A 27652-nucleotide genomic window follows, 5' to 3' on the forward strand; every position below is an offset into this window, starting at 1 on the left:
CCATAGATTTCTATCACCACAGAACAGGGTAAAAATGGGATGAGAGCTGAGCTGATTTTAAAAACCTCAATCCCCCCACCCCCATATTCAGCCCCTTCTGCTAAGAAATTACTTACAGTAAAGCAACAAAGCCCAGAGCGATAGCATCCAAACCTCCAAACCAAACTGGAGCTCTGTTATCCAGCTTTGCACTAGCCCAGAAGAACTGCTTCAGGAGCCTATGCTGTATTCACAACTCCAACCAGGGTCTATCCAGGCTAGTTTAGTGAAGCCCTGGCTGATCCACCTGGAAAGCTGCAAACCATCCACAGCTGATGGGAAATCACAGCCCACACCTTTAGCAATGGAAAACACCAGGGTGAAGTTGCTCCTTAAATGTACCCTTCTGTATTTATACATTCATATGCACACTTTTATATTTATACGCTTATATATAAAGCTCCTGGCCAAGCTGCTTTGGAGCAAGGGAGGGAACCAAGCATGCAGGTGTCTCCTTGTGCTGCAAAGTTCCTCCAGTGTTACTTTATTACATCAGGAAAGAGCTTAGTATTGGATAGCTTTCTGTTTTGATGACAGGGCTAGGGTGGTGTGCATGCACACAAAACCGAACCTCACAGCCAATCTGTGCTCTTCTCCCCTTACAGACTTGCTTCCCAAGGAATGCCTTCCATCAACTCTCCAGCAAGATTTTGTTTCTCAATGGCTGGTAAAACTTGGAAACAACAAACAAGCTTCAGATGGTGCTAATGGTCCATTCTGCTGACCATATTCTCAGTTAAATGCATTCATGTGGTTCATATCTGCAGCGAGATAATTATTCAGCCTATGTGGTAACACAATGCTGACTTTATTTTGTGGCTTGCGAAGAGGTGCCAAAGGCACACAACTGGTTCCAAAAGACTGGATTTGCTTGCTGTAAACATTTCTTAAAATGTCTTAAAAAAAAGAAATGAAGAAAAAAAAATCTCTTCCTTCTGTTCAAGTGAGCTTGTGTTTCTCATTTAAGGGAAAAGAGGGGAAAAAAAGCTACTCACAGCACTGTATTTCTTACATCCCCGGAATCTCAGTACTTATACCTCTCTGAAGGCGAGCAGAACTTCTGATACCTACAAAAGGGGAAAAACTATGTAAGCTGGGGGGAAAAAAGGAGGTGAAAATAGCAGACATCTCTTCCACTCTCTGACTGGCAATGGTGTTCTTTCCGCCAGCACCCAGGAATGCCGGCTGACAGGAACTGCAGCGATTCCCTTTCCCACTGACCACCACTGACAGAAGCAGAATCTGAAAGCGCTGGTCCTCCAGCCCTGTTACAGGAACACAACAAACCTGGGGACCTCCTGGGGAAAAAAGAATCCACATTTCTAAGGCCAAGTAGACAGTGGAGAACACTCACACACTCATGTCCTAAGATACCGCTGCAGTGGTTTGGACTGGAAATACCCACAAAACATCTGCTGCTGCAGACATGCACCAGGACAAGCTCTGTTTGACTACTGGGAACTTGGACAAAATGCCATCCACATTGCCTTTCTCCTTCTTAAAGGGACTCACTGGCTGTGTCCCAGAGCTATATGGCTTTCCTTATTTTTTCCCTAAAGAAACAGGAGGGGAAGGTTTAGCTACAGCAATTGCAACTGCAGAACTGATCCAAAAAATTTCACCTTTCACACCTGAGAAACATCATGCCTGAAGGTCTGTAAAGAGAAAATAAATGGTCATGGGACCTGAGTAAAACACACACAGCAAAACACCCTGCCAGTTCCTCAAGAAAAGAGGCAGAAGCTTATTGATTGCTTTGGCAGCACCAAGAGCACAACCCGGATTTTCATCTCAAGCTGAAGTACCTGAGTTTGAAACTTCAGGCTCTTGTTATCTGACTAGTGGAAGGGCAGATTCCTCCCCTGGAGTCTTTTACTCCTTCCTAGCAGGTATAGTAGGATGTTTTTTGGCTCTTTTCAAAAGAAGATACAACTTGATTTCCTGAAAGAACATCATGGCTAGTAGAGGAGCTGGGAGGCCAGGAGCTGTTACACAACCAAAACCATCTTTTAAGAGCTTAGAATAGAAAAAGCTGCATGTTTATTCATAGATAAAAGGGAAGCTGCTTCTCGCTTTGCTCCATCTCACAGTAAGGCAAAAAACTGCCAGTTTCACTGAATTGCAAAAGAGAAATAAATATATGGGATAGCTGCTGATTTTGTGCTATTTACACCTCCAAAGCTTTTGGACTCAGCTGGCCACTTTCTGCTGCCCTTCCTCCCTGTTTTGGGCTAAATCCTCCATTCTCCCATTGTAGGCTGCAAGCCTGGAGCCAGGTTGTTCCTGTATTTAATGGACTTAGTCCAGTTATACCAAAACCACTACCTGAAATCCTGCTTTCTCAGTGCTGTGTCCAACATGCAAAAGTGACCCTACATCTTGCCAACAATACCAAAACCATCCTCAGGGATAAAACACTTTAAATGAACAACAAAATCACCTGTAGTGCAACACAGCCCCATCTTTCCCCTCTAACCTCTAAGCAGATCTCTAACCTCTGCTTAGAAAGTTAATTAAAGTAAATACGTATGTATGGTGCTTTTGCTTCTTAGGACTATATAAGAAGCCTTACAATTTTTGGTGCTTTTCCTAAAGACTCAGCTGGTGAAGTTTCTGTGATGATCCCTGCTTTCAGAAATGTAAAGCAGAAAGACATCTCCGGGGTTATTAAATCCAGTCCCTTGCTGGTGTACTTGTACTGCACAATCCTCTTCAGAAAGCGTGTAAAAAGTTTCTTCTCCTTGTGGCTATGAGAATATGATTTGGGTTTAACATAACAGCTCAGAAAGAAGTTGGTAATATATGTGTATACATATATATACATACATATTTCACATCTTTTAAACAATTTAATGGTTTTGGGAGATCTTCTGCTTTTGAAAGCCTGGAGTTAGGCAACAGTGAAATTGTATAATCATAGAATGGTTTGGGTTAGAACGGACCTTAAAGTCATCCAGTTCCAACCGCCTGCCACGGGCAGGGACACCAGGTTTCTCAAACCCCTACTCAGCCTGGCTTTGAACACTGCCAGGGATGGAGCATTCACAACTTCCTTGGGCAGCCCATTCCAGTGCCTCATCACCCTTACAGTAAAGAATTCCTTCCTTATATCTAATCTAAACTTCCCCTGTTTAAGTTTAAACCCATCACTCTTTGTCCTGTTGCAACAGTCCCTGATGAAGAATCCTTCTCCAGCATCCTTGTAGGCCCCTTTCATATACTGGAAAACTGCTATGAGGTCTCACCACATTTCATAGAGAAATGCAATTTTATTTTTGCAACAGGTATGTAATTACTAACGAAAGCTCTTGTGCAAGTTTATTTGTCCTGAGCATCCCTGTGTTGGCAGCTCTTGAGCAGTCTTCCATGAGGGCATGCTTACTCCAAGCCAGCTCAATGCGGAGAGGGCAACTCTCCTTGCCATGAAAGCATCATGTCCCTGAAAGGCATCACAATTCTAGGATCAGATGAATTCAGACCAGACCTTCCCACTCCACAGGAGAGCATCCATGCAGGCATCATGTCCTCACTTACACGAGTCATGTCACACAAACACCTGCACACTCACGGACAACAGCCGGGAAGATCCGTATCTGCTGGTCCTTGTACACATACAAAACAGATGATGGCGGTTCATGAATCACCACACCCCACCTGGTTCACAGGAATTGCTTGTGTGTAACAATACACGGCAAAACAAAGTGAAATGAAGACTTTTTTAAACCACTTCACTCAAGTAGGTAACTTGAGAAACACCGGCACACGCACGGGTTCTGCCCCAAGAACACCACAGCAGTCACCACCTGAAAACAGGATTCGTTTGCTTGGTTCGCTGTCAAAACTGCTCACAAAAAAAAAGCCTGCCAAGATACCTTGAGTGAGCTAAAATGTAAATCTCGAGCTGCTGTTAGGACTGAGAGGAGAAATAACGATACTTTTTAGCTGCTTGACAGAAAAGTTCCTTTGAGACTCTCAACCTACAGAAATGATCAATTTTGCAAAAGAACATTTTACAGAGAGAAATGGAGTTGGGAGCCCTGAAAGCGCTTCGCTTTCCCCAGCTGTGCTCAAAACGAAGCAAAACAAACCCCAAACTCCTCCCCACCTCTTCTCCTGAAAGATGCCAACGTGGTGGTTTAAACCCTGTGGTCAGACAAAAGCATCGCTGCTGGGCAGGTCATGCCAACCCTCTGCACCTCCATGAGGCTTTAGTGCTTCCTCCCCATCACTGCCATTGACCTATCCCCATGGCCTGCCTGGCCCAATGCCCAAAATGTGCTGGCTCAGGCAATGGTCAGGGCAAACTTTCTTCATTAAGCTAGTGAGCCTGGGGATGCTGCTTTCCTCTGCTGCTCAGTGGGGCAGGAACAGCAAGGCTGGCAGCCACTCGCCACGTCCCTGCTCCTCCTAGCTTATACCTAGATTTCCCTAAAAGCTACCATGATCAAAATTACCACCTTAGCAATCTGAATTACTTCTAACACTAGAGTAGAAATGCCTTCTATTGAATTAAATATGCACAGCTGTGTCGGAAATGGGGGGTTTGCAGCCCGTAGACTGCAGACTGTTATTACAGCATGATTAGCAGATACAAGTGTTCCTGAAAGTCGTCTGTCTCCACATGCTGAAAAACCCAGTTATCCCAACGGATTCTGAGTGCCCCATCAGCTCCTGGCTGCTGGTCTGGTCCTTGTTAAACATTCACCAAACCTGGCAGACTTAGCACAAGGGAGCAATGTGCTCATGAGCATCCTTCCCTTCAACACCTTTTTTAAAGCTAATAAAATGAATCCATCCCTGCCCCCACCTCTACAACAAATGCGCAAAACACAATCCAGAGATTCCATCAAATACCTAAACAGACAGTGAGAAAGCTACTAAAAAACCCTGAAGTGAAAGCACACAGAACTCATGTAGATGGTGATGCCTGGAGAGGCCCGGGGATATCCCTTACCCCTCTCCATCTCCAGCACTTACCCCTACCCCACTTGGTGCTCAGGGACCCTTCTCCAGCCTTCTGAACGGAGCTGAAACAGGGATGGGTATTACCACCCCACGGTCTGGGAAAACCACTGGGGCCAACCTGGAAAACACAGAGTAGGAGGTTCCTGCCATGGATCACCGTCTCCACCTCAGCAGTGTGACAAGCACTTGCATGAGGTCTTAATCCTGCACCACTTGCAGGTACCTGTAAGCAGAGGCTGTCACAGGGAGTCACTCCAAGGCCACAGCACTCTGCAGTTCCCCAGCCTCTGCTTCCCCCAGGAAAGCATCTACAAGCTACAGGAATGGACCAAACCCCTCTTTGCAATGCCTTCTTAATGTCACCAGCTGCTTTTGGAAGTACTTGGAAGCATAAGTGAAGACCAAGTAACAGCAAAATAAGAGTAAATGAGAGCTGAGGCTGTACAGCCTTTCTGTACATCAGTTTCCATTGTTAAATTTAGTTAATCGGGAACCAGAGCACTGACCAAAATGAAAGAAAATGGGAAAGCATTGCTCAAAGAGGATTATATTTGCTCTTCAACACATCCCCCAGCTCTGGATATCAGCAGAGAAAGGTATACTGCATTCTTTCCTATCTCCTTAACTGTTCTTAGCTTCCTTCAACAAATCAAAGTGCTTTCTTGAGGGGTGAGAAATCTCAGTATCGTATATTATTTTGGCAGCAAGGGCTTTAAAGCAAGGAGAAGAATGCTTGATCATAAAAGAAAATTCAACCAGAGAGAGTGAGCTATGTCCTGTACGGTTCTGGCCAACAGAAAGTTCATCATTATTTTATCTGGCTTTTAGTAGGGTTGAACTATTTCACGTTATTCCTCTTAAACCCTGCATTTCAGACTGCCACTCTCTGCTTATTTACCTACTTGTCCATAGTAGTAAGCACATTGGAAAACAGTTGTTAGACCCTTCTCTGTCAAAACCATGACTGATAACTGTTTTCCAACACAGTGGTGGTTACAGTAGCACTGCTGTAGGACACTTTTGCTGCCCCATGTATGTACAGCAATAACTCTTATTTTCAAACCACCAAGCTGTGGATCTGATCATTAATTATCAGCATCGCAGGATGTCCAGTCTTACAATCATAGAATCATTTACTTGAAAAGGACCCGTAAGATCAAGTCCAACTGTTAATTTAACATTGCCAGGTCCACCATTAAACCACATCTCTAAGCACCAAATCTACTCACCTTTTAAATACCTCCAGGGCTGGTGACTCCATCACTTCCTTGGGAAGCCTGTTCCAATGCCTGACATTGAAGACATTTTTTCTACTATCCAACTTAAACCTCCCCTGGTGCAACTTGAGGCCATTTCCCCTCATCCTATCACTTGTTACTTGTGAAAACAGACTGACCCCCACATCACTACAACCTCCTTGCAGGGAGCTGAAGAGAACAGTAAGGTCTCTCCTGAGCCTCCTTTCTCCAGACTAAGCAACACCAGGTCCCTCAGCCATTCCCCATCACATTTGTGCTCCACATCCTTCACCATCTTCATTGCCCTTCTCTGGCCACACTCCAGCACCTCAATGTCCTTCTTGTAAGAGAGTGGCCCAGAACTGAACACAGGATTCAAGGTGCAGCCTCACCATTGCTGATTACAGGGGGACAATCACTGCCCTGGCCCTTGTGGCCACACTACTGCTGATACAGGACAGGATGCTGTTGGCTTCTTGGCTGCCTGGGCACAAGCTGGCTCATCCTCAGCTGCCCATCAACCAACACCCCCCAGTCCTTTCTTACGGGCAGCCTTCCAGCCACTCCGTCTTCCTCAAGCCCACAGCATTGCAGTCCCTGTATTCAGATCCATCCAGGTGTCATCGTACAAGTTTGCTGAAGAGAAGTACTGTAGGCTGTACCCAGGGGACATAGCCAAGAATCACCCTCTCCTTCTCTCCCCTTCAAATACCCTTACTCACAACAATAGCAGTGCTATAGAGGAAAAGACCAACAGAGAGAGAGACAGAACTGAAGCAAACAATACAAAAACATGCTACCCCACATCAGGCCCCATGGTCTAAATGCATGTGCCAATTTGGAAAGGACAGAGGTCATCATTCCAGACTGCCTATAAGAGGTGTCACCAAGGCTGATAGGGCAAGCGAAGCGAGCAGCAGCCCATCAGCACAACTTCATGTGTGCACAACGCTATTTAACCTGGACTGCAGCCAGAAACATCACTAACTACATTCACTGCTTAGATCCACCGTCACAGTGACACAAGTTAAAGCCTCCCAGTACTGCTCCTAGGTTTCTCCTGGTGTCTCCGGTTTCAGCCTGATTTCCTCACCACATGACCCAGCCCAACAGCAGACACTCTTTTCTTCTCCTCTTAATTCATTCCCTCTTTTGTTTCCCTCAACCCTCCAGCTGAAAATCAAACGACAACTTAAAAGGAAAAACAAAAAAAGACTGATCAAGGCCAGGCAGTGACTACATTTTGCTGTTATAAAAATAAATACAAGAGGAAGGGGTTTCCCTTTTCCGGCTGCTTAGACCATTCCTACTTTTGGCTGTAAGCACCCATGTGTTTGCAAATTCCTGCCAAACACAGCAGCCGTCAGTGAAAAAGTGGTACAAGAAACGAAATGAGCACAGGGTGTAAATATAAAGCAAGAAACCACTTTGCTCCTTTCAAATAACTGTGTTTGTGCTTCATTCGCTTCTGAAGGCCAGCACCGTTCAGTGTTATTGAGTTTCTTATGTCCAGTAAGAGCGTTCATATGCCCGTACCCGGAAGTTAAGTGAGATACACCTGGGTCAGCATCCTCTACATTCATGCCAAGTGACCTATTTTCAGCTGCAAGTCATCAAGGAGGCATGAAGAGACCATAGGAACGGTTGATGGAGTCCCCTACATGTACATTGCCACACAGTCCTGGTGGGTGCTGAGTTTCAGCTCTCTCCTCACTGCAAACTCCTGAAGCAGCCTGTTGGAGAGGAGCCTATCCCAGGTTATGTGCCTGCCTGCTGCACCTGCTGCCCATCCACATAGCCCACAGTGCCCACACTTCAGTCCCACCCATGCTCCAGTAAACACAGCCGAGAGGGAGAAGTTTGCACACAGCAAGCACTGAACAACAGTGTCCAACCCCGAGGACCGGAAAAGCATATGGAAATCCCCACAAAGCAGCCGGTTTGTGGCATTTTCTCCCTATCCTGAGGATAGCCAGCACAGCCTGATCGCTGCAGCTGCTTGTTCTGTTAAGACTCAGTAGATTTAGGCCCATCCTTCCCCTCCAGCTAGACTTTAACAAAGGGATGGAACACAACTTTCTCCTTACAGCCTGCCAGTCTCACAGTCCCACAAATCTGTCCTATCAATTTACTGCCTTCACTGTGATTATGTCTGCATTGAACGCTGATGTGTTACGGTATGCTTCCAGATCCACAGCACTGAACAGCCTGGGATGGGGATGTTTTTGGAAGCCGAAGCAAAACAGATTCAGACACTGCGTATCTGAGTCCTGCAGAACCAAGAGCTATACTGGAATCAAGATTTGGGTCCTGTGTACACTGGAATACATCTATGGCAGCAGATGCTTTTTACAGCTTTCTACCTGATTCAGGATCCAGGGCACAAGTACGTTTCTGAGAGTGAATCCTGCTATTGGGATACACCTTTGCCACTCACTCCAATAAGAGCAGATTTGAAGCAAGAAAGATAAAATGCAATTCACATCCCACTGTGAAGAGCTGTTCAGGAGAAATACACTTTCACCCTTTAAAAATCAGACAAAACCAGATTTCATACAAAATTTATCCTATCCTTCCTCATAACCAGCAACGTGACATTGATTTCTTCCACCTCATGATATATTTAATGAGGGGGAAAAAAGGTTCATGTGCACACCCCTTTCTCCAGTGCTCCTTGTTATTCCTCCAGAACAATTCTTCAAAGCTGCCAAGATCACTGTATGTTACCTCCTTTTTGAAGGATCACATACATTGCATCAAAAAGCATGCAGGAAAAGTTCTAGGGCATGAAACCAATTTTTGTGCACTTTTATCTGGGTCAGCTTTTCCATTGATTCTGCAAATACCACATCGGTTTTATTTTTTTCTTTAAAGCTACGGCTTTATTAGTTTAAAAAGAAGAGAACATAAAAACTTGAGTCAAACATTCATCTGAGCCAAGGATTAGTTTTGTTGGGTGACTCCAAATCAAGAAAGCAGATATATATAGATATAGAATAAAGTACAACTAACAGTGAAAGAGCATCTGGGTTGATTTCTAAAGTCAGTAAATGCCCTCTCCCCATACTGCTTCTGTTTTCAGTAAATACTATTTAACATCTTTGCTGTTAGGTGTACAAACCTTAGACAGCTGACAGCATCTAGGAAAGCTAATGTGTGACAAATGCATTAAAATCACTCAGGCACGTTTTGCCATTAATTCATCCCTCCCTTTCTCTGCCCCTCTGCCAAGTTTTCCTCCATGGTTATGAACTATTTGGCACAGTCTTCAGCTTTGCTTTATGTTGTTTCATCAACCCAATGTGTGTCTTGAGGCGTTCTGAAATAGAAATAATAAATAAGAACTGATCTCTTGTGACAAAGGGCTGGATCCTGTCTTCAGAGATGTCTTGTTGCAGGCAGGATAAAGGTCTCGTATCAACTTCACCTGTACACACAGGTGGGAAATGGAGAAAGGACACTTCTAGAAGCATGCCTACAAACAGGTGACAGTTTGTAGTAAGAGAAACTCAGACAATTTGCTTGCAAGCCAGATGACAGCAGAAAAAAACAAAGTAGTAGGGAATTCTACTTAATTTCTGGGGAGAACAAAGAGCCAATGAACTGGCTCTCCAGTGTGTTTCCAGGAGTCCTTTCACTTCTGAGAGATGCTTTTGCATATTTTGGTGGTGGTGTGATGCTGGCAATAGCAACACATTGCCCAAGAGCCTGATTAGCAAGTGTGCTGGAAGCCGGGCATCCTCTTTGGCAACACCAAACACAGGGGCCCAGCACATGGTGAGCGGGGCTATTTGCACTTCCCATTCAGAACCTGAGAGAAGTCTGACTAAGCTGAGCATTGCTTTCCTGGCTCTGGGATGCCCATCTGGCACACTTGAGATCCAGAGGATCATCAGGAAGATCCCTCAGCCTTTTTATATTCCATTTTCCCAGCCTGCAGAGCTGGGATGGAAAGATGAGTAATCATTTCCACTGCACCCATTGTGTAACACAAACAAAACCCCCAGCCTGACAGACTTCTGATACGCAAACGATTAAAGCCAAACATTTTCTTGCCACAGTTTTACCCAATTAAGCCTTGCTGTCATTAGGGGCACTGTGCCAGTCCTGCACTAGGCTGCTGGATGCTGCCTCCAGCATTGCACATCTGTAACCAAAGAGCTGCAGACAACTGAGCTGTGCTCACTGCAGCCCCCTCACTCAAGGGGATCCTCCTTGCAGCATCCCACCATGCTGTACACCATCCACTGCTGAAGTGTAGTTCTTAATATACAAGAATTGCAAGAATTATTGCTATATTGCACCTCAACTTCTCTCCTCCCCCATGCATTAACCGGATGCTTGAAGCTTTGCAACCTTTCCAAGAAAATGCCTTGAAAAATAAGACAGGGGAGCTCATGTTAAACAGGGAAATGAAAACTCAGTTCTAGCTACCCCGGAAAACTAGGCCAGGCTTCTCTCGACCAAATCTCCAGGTATCTCTGAATGGCACAATTCTTAAAATATGCTCAGGCTGATTAAAGGCTGGCTCGCAGCTCTTGCTACACTTGGAGCATTAGCAGTGAATGTGAAACCAAACAGGCACAATCATTTCTGAAAGAAACCTCCAAATGCAGGGCTGCTCACTGAACCCCTGCCCTGGCTTGCTCTCCCATCCCAAAACACACTGAGACATCACCTTGGGAAAGCCAGAGGCACCAAACTTGGTACCAACAGAGGTGCCAACACCTCTTTCAGCCAGTGCTGAAATTGGCTGCAAACTTCAAATTCCCAAGGTTTCTGTCTGCTGGCTGCCATCCTGCTCCTTCCCAGGGCTGGGATCCAGTGCCAGCCTTGCTAGGAGATGCGGTGCGAGTATCAGAGGGGAAAGTGGAGGGACAACCGGCTGATGGACCTCCCTGCTGGGGAAGGCAACCACAGAGCAGATCTTAACACAAACACATATCCCACCCTAACAGGACTTCCTGGGGGAATGATTCTTTTCCTTGTATGCCACATCCCAGGCCCTTTCCCTTCACTTGCTCCCTTCATGCTTCGCTAGTGGTGAGGAGCCAAGCTCTGCCCCCCCTCCTTGCTCCAGCCAGTGCCCATAAAAAGCAGGTCTGAGTAACCAGCAAGTACTTTCCCCTCCTCTTCTTCACACTGGGGGGAAACAAGGGCTGCTTTCCTTTAGCTGCCTTCCCTACCTTCCTATCAAGTATCACCTCCCCATAATGAATTTAAGATGGGAAGGGTTTTCATCCTCTTTATGGAGGAGGTAAAGCAAGACTGATAGCTTGGATTTATTTTAGTTACCTAATTTTAAACTAAGGCTGCAGCTTTGCAAGTTTGTACATCCAGCTTTGTTGTGCACATCACTCAGCTGAAACCATCATGTCCTAGCAATGCCAAGTGCTGAGTGGTTGTGAACCCCTGGCAGACCCCAGTGGTTGGGCACCAGTGCCCACCAGTGTATCACCCCTGCAGTCACTGGTGGCTGCCATTTCTGCACTGGGATGATGGCTATGGTGCTGCAATGCCCATGGGTACAGGGTGGGCTCCGGCTCCCATTGCCACCAGGTCACCCTGCTAACTCACCCCACACCCTCAAATGTGCATTTTGGCCTGCTTAGTAACACCTAATTTAAATATTGAGGTCACTGTGCATGGTTTTGTGCCTGTGCTCTTGCATGTGGGCTTCAATGAACAGGTTCTGGTCAGCATCGCATGACAGCTCGTAATATGTGAGGCACTTCATCCTCTTCAGTGGAACTATAAGGCAAGTGAGTAATGCTTGAATAGGCTGAACCTGAATGGACTCTCTTGAGCTGAATTCAGAAATTACTACAGGCAAATATAGTCAGAGATCACTGGAGAAAGTGAGTGGTAAAGCCCACATTTATACAGAATCATAGAAGAGTTTGCCTCAGAAGGGGCCTTTAGAGGTCATCTAGTTCAATTCCCCACATACGTACAATCTCTCAGTGAGGAGAACAGTGATTTTGAAGTATTTTGTACAGAGCAAGTTAAATAAACACCTTTAAATAAAGCTGAGCAACCCTCCAAATACAGGCAGGGTCGTTTGTCTCTCTTTACCCTGTCCTTTGTGTATTGTCAAAGTAGTTTGTGAAACTGGTCGTAAATCTACCACTCCATTTCTTTTCTTCACAACACTTTAGGACAACTTCTGAATAACTGGGAAGCAGCACAGCAGCATCAACCAGAACATTCTCTGCTGTCCAAAGGCAAACTGCATGACTTGGATTTCATTTATATTCATATGCTTGCATTTTCCATATTGAATATGTGGTCTAAGCAAAAATCTCAGCCAGAGCCTCCACTGCCTTCATCCAAACTCAGCCATGAGCCTACTGAAACAATCAGGATCCCACTCAGGCCCCAAAATCCCTTTTATTTAGAGCACTTTGCCCTACAAGGAGCTCTGTAATGCCCCGTTCAGACACGCACAGTGATCAGGCATTTTATTCTTGATGGAAGCTGTATTAAAATGTTTTTCTACTGTTCTCAGCGGGGTTTCACATTTTGCATGTGTGACACTGCAGACATTGTCTGCAAGAAGCTATAAATCTTGACTGCATAAAACTACCCTAAAACTAGAGCATCCACAGACCAAATTTGACCCCTAGAATCAAGATGCTCAAATCATCTCTACTGCAAAATAAAGGCAGCATTTGGTCCTGGAAGCTTAAGGTTGCTCCTCAGTTCACAGCAGAGCCTAACTGGAAATCTGTCAAGTTTCTAGTCAGCACCTCAAATAGCCTTGTCAAGTTGTACAATCAGCAAGAAGCAGCCAAGGCAGAGTTTTATTGTCAGGGCATGTAAACAAATAGCAGGCAGCGCTGCTCATCTATCTCAGGTTGGTGCATATAATTTTAATTAAATCATTTATGTAAATACAGATGCAAATTAGGTTCAGTATAGCATCTGGCTATCAGATGCTACACTATACTCTCAGAGTCCTGAGGCTACTGGCAAATTATCAGCATGAACTTTCATGATGTAAAAGCACCAAATCCAGTGTTGGTCCAAACGCTGTATATTTTATTTGGTTCAAACTGGCAGTAAAACACCATATTGGTCCATACATAAGAAGTTAAATAGCTTTCTATTTGTAAAAGAGCTCTTAGGAGGTAAACCAATATCATTAGAATCCATCCTTTAGACAGCCCATGTCTAGCAAGAAAAAAAACCCTTTCTGCATTTTTGCAACACCTATCAAAGGAACTCAAAGCGCCTCTGGAATGTTAATTAATCCATACTCTTCCCAAGGGAGATCTATTTTAAAGATGGTTATATGGAGACTGCATTCATCTCTCATTTGCCAAAGGCTCACAGGAGGGAAAGCGCAGAGATGAAACCTGGACCTAGGAGCCTTGATTCCCTGCTCCTCCATGTTCTTATCACAAGATGTCCCTCCCCAAAAATCACAAGAACTCGCTCACACCAGAGGTGCGAACCTCTTTGGCCTAGATATCCCTGCCTCAAAGTAGTGTTAACTTCAGAGCCTTTTTAAAACTGCAAAGGCAACTACATGACAAGAAAATTAAGGGAAAACAAAACATGGGGGGAGAAAAAAAAAACTAAAACCAACTTTTGAAAATTGAAGGAATCTCTGGATCATGCTGGAAGGGTATCTCTGGAAAATGTAAAGGGATGACCAAAATAATGTTCACAGCAATATCAGCATCAACTTCTGCTGACTATTCCTTCCCTTAAGGTGCACTTCCACCTTTACAGACTTACAAGTAGAGATCAATTTGCCTTCTTTCAGAACTCTCCATTAAGACCAACTTTTGGAAAGAGCCAGTAGCTCCTAAGGCTTAAGAGCACACTTAACTTGATCAACACCAATGATGCTTAAGCACATGCATAACATTTTCCCTGCAATACCCTTGAAAATTTCCCAGGATATGGATTTCCCACCGGCACTGAATGAAGTGAAATCACATTTCCAATTTATTCAGAATAGATACAGAATTGCCTGGGAACAATTGCTATTACCATTGACAAAGAATAGGAGGAGGAAGCACAGTAAGGTTTGGAGTCACGGAGGTGCATTCACAGCGTGACAAAATGTGACACATACGTGACATATCATTACTGTGACAACATTGTTTGGAAGACGTGTCACCACTATTTTGTAAGCATATGGTCATATACTGGCCCCTTCCTGGGCTCAAAATTAAAAACAAACCAGAGGGACAGGAGCTAAAGGCATCAAGCCACAGACTGGCCTGTTTGCATTCCTTTGCCCTTATATCAGTTATAATGGCTGCACATTCATTTAAATGCTTTGCTTATTGACTTATTTATTTTATTTGCCTTTAGCATTTTGCTTCCAAAACCAATCCCCAACAGACAGGTTAAAAAGAGCATGTGCTGGTTTCTAATGCTGGCTTGCCGGTGTAAATTCCTACAGTAATGGCGAGGTCTCGGCTGCTGAGTGAGTGTGAAGACGAGGAATGGGGAATGGAGATGTAATTAAGGACACTGCACTGAGGTCCCACCTCCTGTGATCTATTGGAATGGGCTAAACATAAGAGTTTATCCCCTGGGAAGCTGGGCATCCCTGCTCTCCATAGCTATGAAGAGAACTGGAATGTATATACAGCAAACTTGCTGGAGATCAGTAACATTTCAGGGTCAGCTCCTCTATAGCGTGTTTGCATCTTGACTGGACCCTGCTCTAGCAAAATCATCTCCCCCTTGCAGGCAGAAAAAAATGCCAAGTTTCACTGGGGTGGGAAGCCTGTTACAAAAGGTGAGACACCATTCTTATTTTGGGAGAAAAACAAGTTGAAATCACAGCCTCGCCATGTATTTGTTTCAAGTCAGAACCCACACTCCTCATGGAGGCCAAGGTGGCCATCTCAATGCTTTCTTGCTTATAATTGCATCTCAACAGATTTTATCTGATCATAGCCTTAATTGGGCAATTCCAATAGAATGAATGATTGCACTGGTTTAGCAAAGGCAGTAACTTTAAACATACAAGCAAACAGATAAGTAAGAGGCTTGCAGGTCTGATGTAGCTGTTGTCATCTGTGGCACTCAGTTGGCACATCTTTAGGGACCCATTCAGAAACTGGTGTATTCTACACGGCACTGAGAAGCCAAGCTATTCAGGCAGCAACACATAACCCAGGGACACGGGTACACCAGAGGAAAAGGAGAAGCAAGAGGGTATGGTGCCAGCCAGGCTATGGAAAAGGAGGTTTTAATTCTCTGCCTGATCCTGCATAAACCATTTTTATTCTTCAGTGCTTCTACACCTAATTCTTGTAACAAAACTTTTCAATACAATACTTCTATTTACTATTTATTTTTTGTATTTCTATTTACTAATATTACAACTATTAGGATGCAAAAGATCCAAGCAGTTATCGGGTGCTTGCATTTTAAGAGAGATGGGATAAAATAAGCACCAACAAACTGCTCTCTTCTCTGCTTCTCCACAGAGGCTGGGGATGACCTTCTGTTTTTCTCAAGCAAAGAAATGTGTAACGAAAAGGCTGGGGAGGAAGAGAGGAGCAGTTATTTCACCAAAGGACCTGTAGTAGCAGTGTAACAACGTAAGCTCTTGAAGGGAAACAAGGATTAAAACGAACTGTGGAACGACAGGGTAGATGGTAAAAACCCAACAGAGTTGTACGTCTTTTCTGACTCAGGGGGTGAATCTGGGCTAGGAGGAGGGAAGGGGGTTGCTCTGCCCAAGAGGTAAACTTGTGCCTTGTTTCCTCTGTCTGCATATTTTTCCACTTTTTATTTTTGGATCTTGCAACATTATCCAGCATGAGATGGCACAGAGCTAGAATTGCAGCTGCCGTGCCCCGCTCCGGAGCACGTCGGGAACATCAAAACCACCCTGCAAAGGAATGATGAGAGAGGACCTGCAACATTAAAACGTGCCTTTCACCTCTGCTTTATTTGAGGAGGATCTGAAAACACCCTGTTAAAAATTCACAGGAATTATGACCCCAGAAGCACTCCGGCAGCAGAGGAACACCCGTGTAACCTTGATGAAATGCTACACAACAGATAGGGTTATAGCAGCAAAGCTCTGGGCTACAAGAACCCAGCAGGCTGGAGAAAGGGTGGATTCCCCAGCGTATGTACACCGTGCCTCCGTGCCTTAGGGCTGTGCCAGCACGGCTGTGTGGCTCAGGAATCACACCTCTTCACACTTCCTGGCCAGTACAGCTTTGCTGGCAGAACTCTGTAGTGTAGGCATGGCTTAACCCCAAGCTATTTTCAGGAGAAGGCGCGATGCGAGCTAACTTCCCAGCATACATGGCAACCCACGTAACACAAAATCCAGCCTTTGTGCCTTTCCACACAGAGCTGCGCGGTCCACTGGAGGTGGAGACCATCAGATGCTGTCAAGCAAGTTACGATGCTGATGCCCTGAAAGAAATGGTTTTATAAGAAGCCCAACAGGGCAGTTTTCACTGATCTGCAAACTCTAGATGAGTGCTGTTTTGGTCCCCATCACATCATGTTAGTGTGGATGGACCCAACTATGCAAGCATGGCAGTTGCAAGGCAAATCTGCACTCCTTAAGCCGAAGTAAGCACAATACAAATAAACAGCATCAATGGCAAAAATGAGAAAATAACACATCCCAAAGAACAATTAAATTCTTCTGAAAAGTCCAAGGTTAGCAAGTCTTGCAGGGCAGCTTCATCCCAGACTCATCCGAGCGCAATTTTATTTGGCTGGTTGTCCTGTTCCCCCCATTTCTACCCATAACTATAAGGCTGGTTTTGCCCTTTCTTCTTCTTAATTTTAGGCTTAGATCACATTTTCCTGAGTCAGAATTTACCCTGAACCAAAGTGGCTGCTGGCTGGAGTACCCACCAATGTATGCACGCGAGAATTTAAGCTACACTTCCAAACCTGGGTACCTCCCCCCTGAGAACACAAGATGCAGCTTGGTTTCAACCAAGAATGCTGGAGACCCACAAGTCCCAGTGAAGTACTGATACCTCACTGATCACTTAGATGCCAAGACATCATTGTAAAGGCTAGATTTTAGAAACCACTATTCATAAATGTGAGCAATCATTTTTGTCTTGACAAGACATGAGTACACTGTCAGGAAAGGAAAACAAATAATGAATTGCAGTATCCTCTAAAGCACGGTCCTGTCCTCAGACCAAACGTGTTGAAATCAGGAATCTGCCCAAGACTGCGAACAGACATGCTTTTTCCTTGGAAACGTAGCCCACAGCTGAGCAGAATACAGAAGACACATCTGGAACTTCTCACTGCCAGCAGCTCTTTCAGGTCACGTTATGACACCAAGGAACCAAAATCACATGTTTCTATATAGAACCCCTCCCTCTTCCAGTTATTTTGTGGAATACAGTGACCTTACTAAAAAGGTTATTTATCACTGTATTTTCTCATGTCATTGACACTTGATCATTGATGCCTTTAGCAGAGATAGACACAGCCCCCAATATTCTGAATTACACTGGTCTGCCCTCTGCTCAGGAACAGACATTTTCCAACATTCCTCACCTGTGATTCAACCCCAAACTGAGAGAGGAGAAACAGGGTCTGTTTGGGCAGAGTCCTACTAACTGACAAGGAAGAAGCGAGGAAAGGGCTCCTAAAACTTACATGGAGCTTCATGGGATGAGGGGGCAGATCTTCCATAAGGAAGAGAGCAGCTCTGCAGATGGAGGGGTACCAGCATCACTGGTAACTAATAATGACGATGTGCTCTGCAGCCTCCACTGCAGCTGTCTCTTCAAGAGCCAAGGGACAGGGACTCAACTCCTGCCATCTACCCATTTCCTGGGTAGATGGGTATTGAAGCTATTGAATTGCTTCCACAACAAGGGTTGCTCAAGATCTGGATGCTATTCTTGCAGCAGCAGAGTCCCAGAAGTCTTCCCTAGAGACCTGCTAGTTTTGAGGGCAAAACCAGATGGCATTCAGCACACTGCCGGGATGTTCCTGGAGATCACTGTGCTAATGCAGTCCCACCAGGCCCTGCTGCAATCATACATGGCGCAATATGACCATGTTCTACCACTAAGCTGTGGCTACTACCGAGCTACCTGAGCAGGTTCTTCCTTCCCCTTGTTCTAGCAGCATGAAATGAAGCTGTTAAGATAAACCCTTAAACGCTGTTTCGGTGAAGGCCAGAACAAATTCTATCCTGGACCCACCATAACTTTGCTCTGTCAACTGAAAGGAATGGCTCCAGGAGAGAAACCAAGCATCCCTTGTGATTTGATTCAATGTGGGATACAATATTCACACTCTGTAAGAAATAATGAGAAAGTTGTACCAGCAAATGCTTCTGATATGGATCTACTTTGCTGCCTGGCTCCACTCCGGTGCTACCTGCAAACCCAGAAGCCAAAGCAGCATTAAAGGGTGGTCACTCCTGACACACCCTGCATCTTCCAAACACACAGGAGCCTTGTTACTCTAAAAGCTGGCTGCATATGGAAAAGACATTTAACTCTGTACAGACTGGTCCTCACTCCTGGGGTCATACCTTTCTCTTTAAAGCATGTAGCCCTACTTTACAGAGAAAAACCTCCCACATGTATTTACCCTGTTTTTTGCTCTGCAGATGGTTGTGGGAAAGAAATATAGATTTTAATCTGCCTGGTGCACCACCAGCTGAGCTGCAGTTGGGATTTAGTGGACAGGATCTGTATTGCTGTAGATGAAAGTGATGGGAAGAATGCAATTTTCTCTCCAAAATCTGGATGGAGAGGAAAAATAGCTTCCCTGCTGCTTCTTGGTACTGGAGGGAACTAAAACAACTGGCACCTTCCCAGGGAAAGTGCTCCTCAGTGCTCCTCTCTGCAATCATGCAGGAGCTCTGTTTGGGATGGGACAGGAATGACTTGTATCAGTGTCTTCAGATGAGGCTTGGTGAGTGTTCCCCTCTTTCACATTAACCAGACTAATCAAAAGTAACATTACAGTTTTGGGCAAAACGACTTCCATCCTCTGCAGGCTTCCCATCGCTCAGCTCCAGGCAAACTGTTCAACTTTTGTGCTTCAGTTTCCCCACCTATTAAACAAGAGTAATAAAACCTCCCCTGGAGGTATCATTTACACCTTGGTGCTTGTAGAGCACAATGCAAAGGAAAACACTACAGGAACTATGAATCATCAGCAAAGCAGCCACGGCTCTGCTAAGAAGACAGAAGACCAGACACTAGAATAGTTATTCTAGTTATGAATCTGATGTGTTACAGAGGGTTGCTTGCAGTAACAGCTTATCAAGGGACCAAGTGAGCCACTGATGCTTCACCAAACCACCAGCCTGCTCAACCCCTACAGCCAGACATGCAGCACAAGCTCAGAAAGCCAAAAAAAAAGAGAGAATCTGTCATCTTCTTCATATTCATGAGCTCTTTAATAATGCTCAACAAAACTTGGAGGCATGTTCTCTGCTGTTGCTCCTGCCCTTTGCACAGTGAGCAAGTCATAAATATTTCAGTGGAAGAAGTCCAGAAAATTTGCAAGATTGGTCCTAGCCTTTTACAGCATTAATGAGCAGGCCATTAATAGTTAATGAAGCAGCTGCTGGTGATCTCAGAGGTAAAGACAAGATGAGAACAGCAGTGTTCACCCATTCACTGCAATGTGATAATGTGAAGGAATGGCTTGATCCTTTTATCAAATCCTCCCCATCATGGCAAGACCCAGGAGCTGATCACAGAACCTCCAGCAGAACTGGCCCCAAACCCCCAACCCTGCTGCTGTCACCCAGGAGGGACAGAGACTGTTGCACAGGGTTTGCACCAACTGTCCCGATGCTATGGGCACATCTGTGAGAATGCAGAGGCCTCAGCACTGCATCTTAAATACAACTGCAACATCCCAAACACCCAGGTAGGAGCACACAATGCATGTAGTCATTTATGGCAATAAAAAGAGTGGGGTTGTTGGGCCTTTTAAAGGTCTCATCTGTTTGTTCAAAGCTGCACCCTGAAAGCCAAATTCACAACACAATTAGGCAGCCAACATCAAAGAACAGCTCCTGTGATTTCAGCTTCACATTCAGCGAAAACTGCAGTGAAAAGGTGTTTTTGCTATACTTACTCTATCATACCTCTGAATTGACATCACTTTGCCTGTATGTGTGCAGCCAGGAATGCACATCACCTCTTTGTACCTTCACTTGCTGGGACCTTTACTCAGGAAGGGCACCAAGAGGCTGCTGCCTGCCAGTCAGGCTGCTGGGAGCAACTTCAGTGCTACAGCCCAGGCAGGGGCAAAACGAAAGGGGGTGACAAGAAGAACTGGGTAAAAGTTTAGTCACTGCCAAACTCCATTTCCTTCTTTTTATCCCTGCCAGCATCACTGATTGTTAAGGGATTTGTGACATTGGTTTCCGTCTGCTTCCACGTTCATGTGGGTCTATCAAACCCAGCACTACAGTACTTTTTATTTGCTGGCTAAATGGTTGTCATTTGACAGAGGTGAAAATCTTGAAGGCAGTAACTTCCTACTAGTCTCATGAAAACAGACAGGGTGTGTAGGAGAGATCCCCATCACCAGGCTACAAAGTGGAGAGGGGTTAGTCTCACCCCTCTTCAAGTGTATGCAGGAATTCAATCTCACTAGTCAAACACACTGGAAAGTGTTTTGCATCAGCTCCACTGGCCTCAGGAATAATCAGTCTCCTGGACTTCAGGTCACATCACATTTGGCTTGTCACATGTGAAGCTGCTTCTGCTCAACAACTGATAATGGTCTGCACAAAAAGCAAGGATTGGTAGCAAAGAGACTCCCTGAAGACCTCCAGGTGAATAGTGACAGCACAGACCCATCTTCTTCAACAGCAAGCCCATGAACTGAGTGGGGTTGTATCTTGCTTTTATGCAAGTGTCCTTAGCACAGAGTGCAGAAGTTTGCACGTCAGCTGCTAGGGCTATAATGCTCAGAGCTGGCAGTCAAGAGTTTTGCTTTCTTCAGGAAGAAGAAAAGGAAGCGAAAAGTTTAATTTCAGAGTTGCAGTCTTAATTCCACCTTTCAAAACAGAGATGTTAAATAGAGCCAAGAGTCAAAGGCAACTGAGCTCCGGGCCCTTTGTTAAATAATTAACTATGACTTGCCTAATCCAATTGCAGGCAGTCACTGAAGAGACAAAAACTTCCCTACCAACACCCAACACTCACCTAAACAGTGGGCTTCCAGCAAGCATGTCCTCAAATGATGTGTTCTGATTTTTAAGAGAAGTGGTCCTTGGCTTTGCTTGCCTTCAAACAAGACTGCCTGCCTGTTTTCAATGCAGATCAAAGGTGACCTTAACAAATCCTCTCTGTATTAAGACACTGTATCAGTTACCTATGTTAAACTTCAAGTAATTATTTTATTCTATCATTTTATTAAAAAATATAACTTGCCCAACATGCCTTAGAAAAAAAACCCCACAACAACTACTTGGACTTAATAAAGCACATAATTAGGAATGAATGTATAGTGCTTCCTTTTAAAACCCGTAGCACGTCACATTCCTTCATGCTTTAAGTGGGGAACATCTTAAAGTTGTTGTAAGTCTTGATTTAAAGACTTTATTACTATTACTATTGAACTATTTAAATCACATTAAAGATGTAACTTCACATATGAAGAACCCTGCCAAACCCAGATGTGCACTGGGCTGTTCCTAACCCTCATACCATTTATTTTACATAATTTAAGAATGGATATTTCAAAACCAAAGACAAGTGAAAAAAAAAGGTTAATGATTAAAAGACCCCTACTCGTCTTCAAATGTGTCTTAATCAGATTCCTATTAGCTGCCTACTTCATTTAAAAAAGAAGGAAAAAAATAGTAATTCTTGATATTTTTCCTCCTCTTTTCTCTACATTGTGAAAGTTTCAGTACTAATTGTGTGTTAAACTTGCTGCTTCCCAATTCCCGAGTACTTATTTTTCACTGCTTTTTAAACACATCAAAGGGACAAGTGCCACTCATGTGCTAGCCAAAAACTAATCAAGCGGCAACCCCAACCAAGCCAAGTGGCCACAGTGAAAGGTGAAGAGTGTTTCAAGATGAGTATCTAGGCTGTAAAAGACCAAGAATACAGGGTGGCAACTCCACTGCAGGCCAGAGATCATGAATTTGAGCAGAAGGCTCTCCTGGCTGGTCTGTGCCAGAGGTTCAGTGCAGGAACTCTTCTGTAAGATGCACAAACCAAACCCAAAGCGACAGTCACCTTGTGACGCTTGGTAGCGAGATTCAATCAGGGCAAGAGTGAGAAGGAACAAATAAACCCTCCATCTACAGAGACATGAACAAAATGGAACCAGGTTAACAATTAAAGTACAATAACAAAAGCACTTTGATAAAAACACAAGTCATTTTGAGCAATCCTGTGAGAGCTTCACCTACCAAGTCACTGCTTGTGCCAGGGAGAGTCAAACAGGAAAGGATGTACCGAGTCCAAGGCAGCTAACTGAAAAATGTGGTCAAATTCTAACCTTGGCTGCAGAAATCAATACAGAAAGGAGGCTCTGGGAGGAGTTCAGCTTTCCTGCACAAACACACCAAATGCAGCAAACTACACCTCACATTGTTGCATATAAGACATCTAAAAGAAAAGGTGAAAGCATGGCAGAGAAGGGGTGATAATCCCCATCCTGCTACCTTCTGTAAGTATAGCATCCTGCAAACAGCCACAGATTCTCTGCTATACAGTACTGCATATTGCATACATCACTACCAATTTCTGGATGCAGCAATGCTAATGTAAAATACCCAATATCCTCCTTGCGAAGTACCTGACACACTTTTCAGGGGGTTATTCACATGTAACAGCACATTTCAAAGCAGGTCCCTCATTCCATCAAGCACAAAGCTCTTTCCTTGTGGATGGAAAGGAGCCTTCCCTTCCCTGCAAGCACCCTGCTGCTGCAGGCTCCCTGCTGGAATGCGGACTGAGCCCTCTGAAGTGATGGCATGGTGGGAACAGGCAGGTGAGGGAAGAGTGAAAGCAAGAGGGTACTGCAAAGAAGTTAAAAATGTAAACCATGCTCTCAACAATGTACTTCCTCCTAAACTGGTGCTCACCACGAAGCAAGGGCAGAGCAAACAGAAAGGAGTTCAGAATACAGGAGATTAACTTTAAATCTACCAGCTTGGTGCTCTGATCTGCTGATGGAGAAGAGATGGGTCTGAAGCTATCAATGTATGAGATCTTTCTGCCATAAATAATACCTTACATCGCTCCTCTTCTGGCTCAGACACACACTGAATATTTGCATGCTCTCCTGGACCACCACACAGAGGGTAAACATGTAAAAATAAGGTAAAACATGAAATAAGGTACTTATAGATAAGGCTAAGATCCAGGATAACACGACAAGCAAACAGTATTTAAGGCACTTCAAGTATATTTAGGCCTGAAAGCAAAATACTTTAGAGAGCTAACTTTTCTTTCCCCCTGTATCTGATTAACTGCAGATTTTGAAACTTGTGTTTGCCTTCAACAGCATTTTTCAAGCCACCTCATCCCCTCAAAGGCAGGCAGATGAGATGCCAGCAGAATTGCAGTGGAGGGGCGTCCTGTAAAAACTGTTTTAGCAACAGCAAAGCTGAGGATGCTCTAAGTCTAAAGAAAGAGAAGCTGCCAAGTTAACAGAAATTAAGAAAACAGTTCACTCCAAACATATCCTTCTTCCTCATCACTCCAATTGCTTCAAAACTTATTCCTTCCTTAAAGATGCTGGAGAATCCCAGGCAGATGGAGGAAGGTTAAGGCTTCCTAAGGAAGCGGGTTTCTCTGAATTTACTCATCACCATTTGTACCTGGAAACTTCCTACCCATTGGGCAAAATCCTGCAGGTCCTCAGTGGCCACCAGCCCCTACACACAGCATCCTGGCATGGCTGCGCTGGGGACTCTGCTGCGTTCACCATCTCTCATGTGCAGCATACCAACAAACCTTCCCTAGTTCAAACAGCCCACATGAGACTTTGTCAGCATCTTATCACTGCTGGCTTCTCAAAGAAAATTAAACCTGACCCTCAAAATGGTAACACATCTTCCTGGCAAGATGCCTGTACCTGAACACAGGCTAGGGAGATCTGTTTCACAGGCTAAGACAAAGGTAAAAGGGTTTTTTGCTCTCAAAAATACCTGGCTCCTGAGTCTTAAGTGATGAGAAACAGATCCCAAAAATGTGCAACTGCGAGGTCATGACTCCTCCTGGTATCAAGCATGACATGACGGCAATGAAAGGCAGCACCATAACTGTGACAGGCTGCAAGAGATGTCATGGGGATGCCAGACAGTGACAAGTAAATAAACGAGTGATAAAGAACTCTGTAATCACCTTTTGCTGAAGAAAAGAAGGGTGTTGGTGCAGTGATCCCAAGGGTGGGAGTAGCGATAGCCACATGGATATCCAGCCAGGCAGCTAAGCACTCTCCTCAGGAGGGAGGCAAACATTCAAACAACTTCCTTGCCTTTCAATCATATGGAAATAAATAGGTGTGATCCAACACGGCTCTTCTCAGAAGACTGGGAAGGAAAGTCTAGTTGGAAAAATGCAGAAAAGCCTCAGGTTCAGAACTGCAATCCTCTGGGATAACCCCATCTTCCACAATTTTCACGGAAAATGTACCGAAGCCCAGGAAGATGACGAGCACCGAAACCTGTAACAGCAGTGTGCTCCCAGCATATCATTTAAATAAATCAGTTTCTGGAGAGACAAAAGACAAGGAAAAACTCCCTGTGGTGCCTGCCAGTTCGTGCTGAAGAGGATGCTGAAAAAAAAAACAACCCCACAACAAAACATATTTGCTTTAGAGGTGGGAGGCAGGAAGAGAGGCGGGGAAGGCATCTCCTCAAAAACACTTCAGGCCAGAACCATCAGGACTTTCCTTTATTTCTTGCGAGAGTGAATCAGCAGCGCTCTGCCAGCAAAGCTCAGCGATGCTGGCACTGTCTGCTTTGTACCGGCTTCCCCCGGCCTGAGAGGATCCAGAACCTCCCCACATCGCTTCCTGGGGCCTCTGTCCCAGTGCTCTGTGAAATCCAACAGAACTTACTACCTCCAGCTCTTTACTCTTGGATTTTCTTCTTGCAGATAAGATTTTTGACAAGAACAAGCATTTTCCCATTTCTGCTATCCGAGTGAGTGCAACATGAAGTAACTGAAACTAATAGGCACAAAATTAGGTTGGGATATATATAAGAAGTCCAAAGCTTGAAGAGTGAGAAAAAGGAACACGTACACCAGAGGCAAGGGAAGGAGCATGGAATTCTTGAGAAACACTGGCATGTTATTAAACCCACCCGAGGGTGCCTTTAAGGAGCAGCTCAGAACCTGCTTCTTTCGGTCGCTATTTAAAAAACCATCAACCACAGAAACACAAACAATGAGATTCTGTTTAAAATGGAAACATAATTTTCCCCATACAGCTTTGCTCATAGGACTTCCTCCTTCACTCATCTGACTGGACATTAGGTTAAATAACCCTGAACTTGAGGCTGCCTTAGTTATGATCACTGACTGCAAACAAGTCAGAGAATCTCTTTGGGTTGGTGTTTAGAGCTTGCTTTGTTCGTTTCAAGCTCCAACCAGTGAAATACTGCAGTTTTAACACTTACTAGAATACTGTGGGAACAACAGACAATTTAAGACAAAAGAGAAGCCAAAACTGACAGGTAATTTGAGGTTGCGAGTTAAACAAAAATATTCAGTATTTAAGAGGAGAAATAATGGCAGGACAGGAAAAATGGGGGGAGGGGGGTAGGAAAACTTAAGATTTCAGGCCCATAATGGGGTACAGAAACCAGTGAGAGAAGCTCCTGTCCCACTCCTCCCACTGCTCCCATGAAGTTAATCATCCCCTCTCCTGGTGCAAACTGGGACCACACCGTAAATCACATCACCAAAATACCTCAAGTTAAAAAACAGTACTAATACAGATCTATGTATCACTTGAGAAAGAAGGGACTGAAGCAGAGGGATGGTTCTCACCGAGATTGTTTCCATGAAAACTCATAGCTAAGGGGACAGGGAGTGTAGTACCACAAGGGAAATAACTTTGGTTTTCAGCTTTGACACATTTTTCCAGGAGAGGAGATGAATTTTAGGCTCTGGAGGAGTCTCTCAAGTGGGAGATCTGGGAAATCAGATAACACTGGTCTGGAGGGAACTCTGTGATGTGCACAGAGCCACCTGTGTTTGGTCCAGGATGCACCCGCTTCTGTGCTCCAGAGCCCCAGTGGCTGCTCCTGCAGGGAGGACTGGGCTTAACCTGGGCTTAACTCAAGCAGTAAAAAGGGTTTCTCAGAAGAAGTGTTGATGTGCAGACATCAAGAGCTGAGCAAACACATGACAGCAGACATCTCTGCATGGGAATGTCTCAGGTCTGTACCACTAACGCTTACCATGCGGTTCTATCAGCCCAGGGCAGGATATGTCACTGATGCAGCTGTGCTGGCAAAACCCATGAGCAGAAGGGCTGTTATATCAGCAGAAGCACATATTTTGCTATGTCACTTATCAAACTCATCAGGCAGGGTTGGGATGATAAAACTACAACCAGCAAATTCACCCAAGGAGCAAATTTGGTGTGCTTGTGGGATGCTGACCTCACCAAAGCACTTGTGTACTCCTAGGATCTGGGTATCCCGTGCAATGAGATAGCAAGTAGTCTGAAATATATCCATGCTCTCTTTTTTCCAAAGCCTGTAGTAACGGGATGAGGGGCAATGGTTTTAAATGGAAAGAGGGATTGGACATAAGAAATTTTTTACAATGAGGGTGGTGAGACACTACAACAGGTTGCCCAGTGAGGCTGTGGATGCTCCATCACTGGCAGTATTCAAGGTCAGGCTGGACAGGGCTCTGAGCAAAAGATGTTCCTGCCCGTTGCAGAGGATGTTGGATGAAATGATCTTTAAAGGTCCTTTTCAACCTAAACCTTCTATGGTTCTATGATCCTACAGATGCTGCTGCTGCCCTTTAAGCCAGACCCCTGAGGGGTGGGCAGCCAGCAAACTGCATGGCTGTGAGATGAAGGGCAGCACAAGACAGAGAAGACCCACCCCACTTCAGAGCTTGTGAATGGTGTGGATGATAGCTGAGCCCAAGGGTGAGCCCTGATCACAGATGTGTTTAACCTGTAGTCTATGGCTGGGTGGGGGATATGCAATTTGCTCCCAAAATGTGTGCAAAAGTTAATTTGAGAGGCAAGCAAGTGATGAGCAGGATTTGCTTTCCTAGACCAGGTAGGTCCCTGCTGGAAATCTGACCAGGGGCCACAACCTGAAGAGGCCATAAACAGTAGATATAGCTGAGGAAGTTTGCTGCCAGAGTGACACTTAGTTCTTTGCATGTGCCCTGCTTTCACCACCCAGCACACCGGTGTGCACACTGCACACTGGGCTGATCCACAAAAGGCTGTCAAAA

At 44.8% G+C, this 27652-nt stretch overlaps 1 protein-coding gene across 5 annotated transcripts in view; it reads right to left on the bottom strand.

The window, feature by feature from the left end:
• The window catches only part of ZHX2 (zinc fingers and homeoboxes 2), a 75325-nt gene that overhangs the window by 42102 nt on the left and 5571 nt on the right, over positions 1-27652 (bottom strand). The window contains exon 2 of one of the 5 annotated variants that reach the window (XM_031044441.2): positions 1035-1106. The exons of the other annotated variants lie outside the window; for them this stretch is intronic. The gene's annotated coding sequence lies outside the window, so the exon portion shown is untranslated. The remainder of the gene's footprint in view (positions 1-1034; positions 1107-27652) is intronic. 5 annotated transcript variants of the gene reach the window in all.

Source organism: Melopsittacus undulatus, chromosome 1, assembly GCF_012275295.1.
Source record: "Melopsittacus undulatus isolate bMelUnd1 chromosome 1, bMelUnd1.mat.Z, whole genome shotgun sequence".
Lineage (NCBI taxonomy): Eukaryota > Metazoa > Chordata > Aves > Psittaciformes > Psittaculidae > Melopsittacus > Melopsittacus undulatus.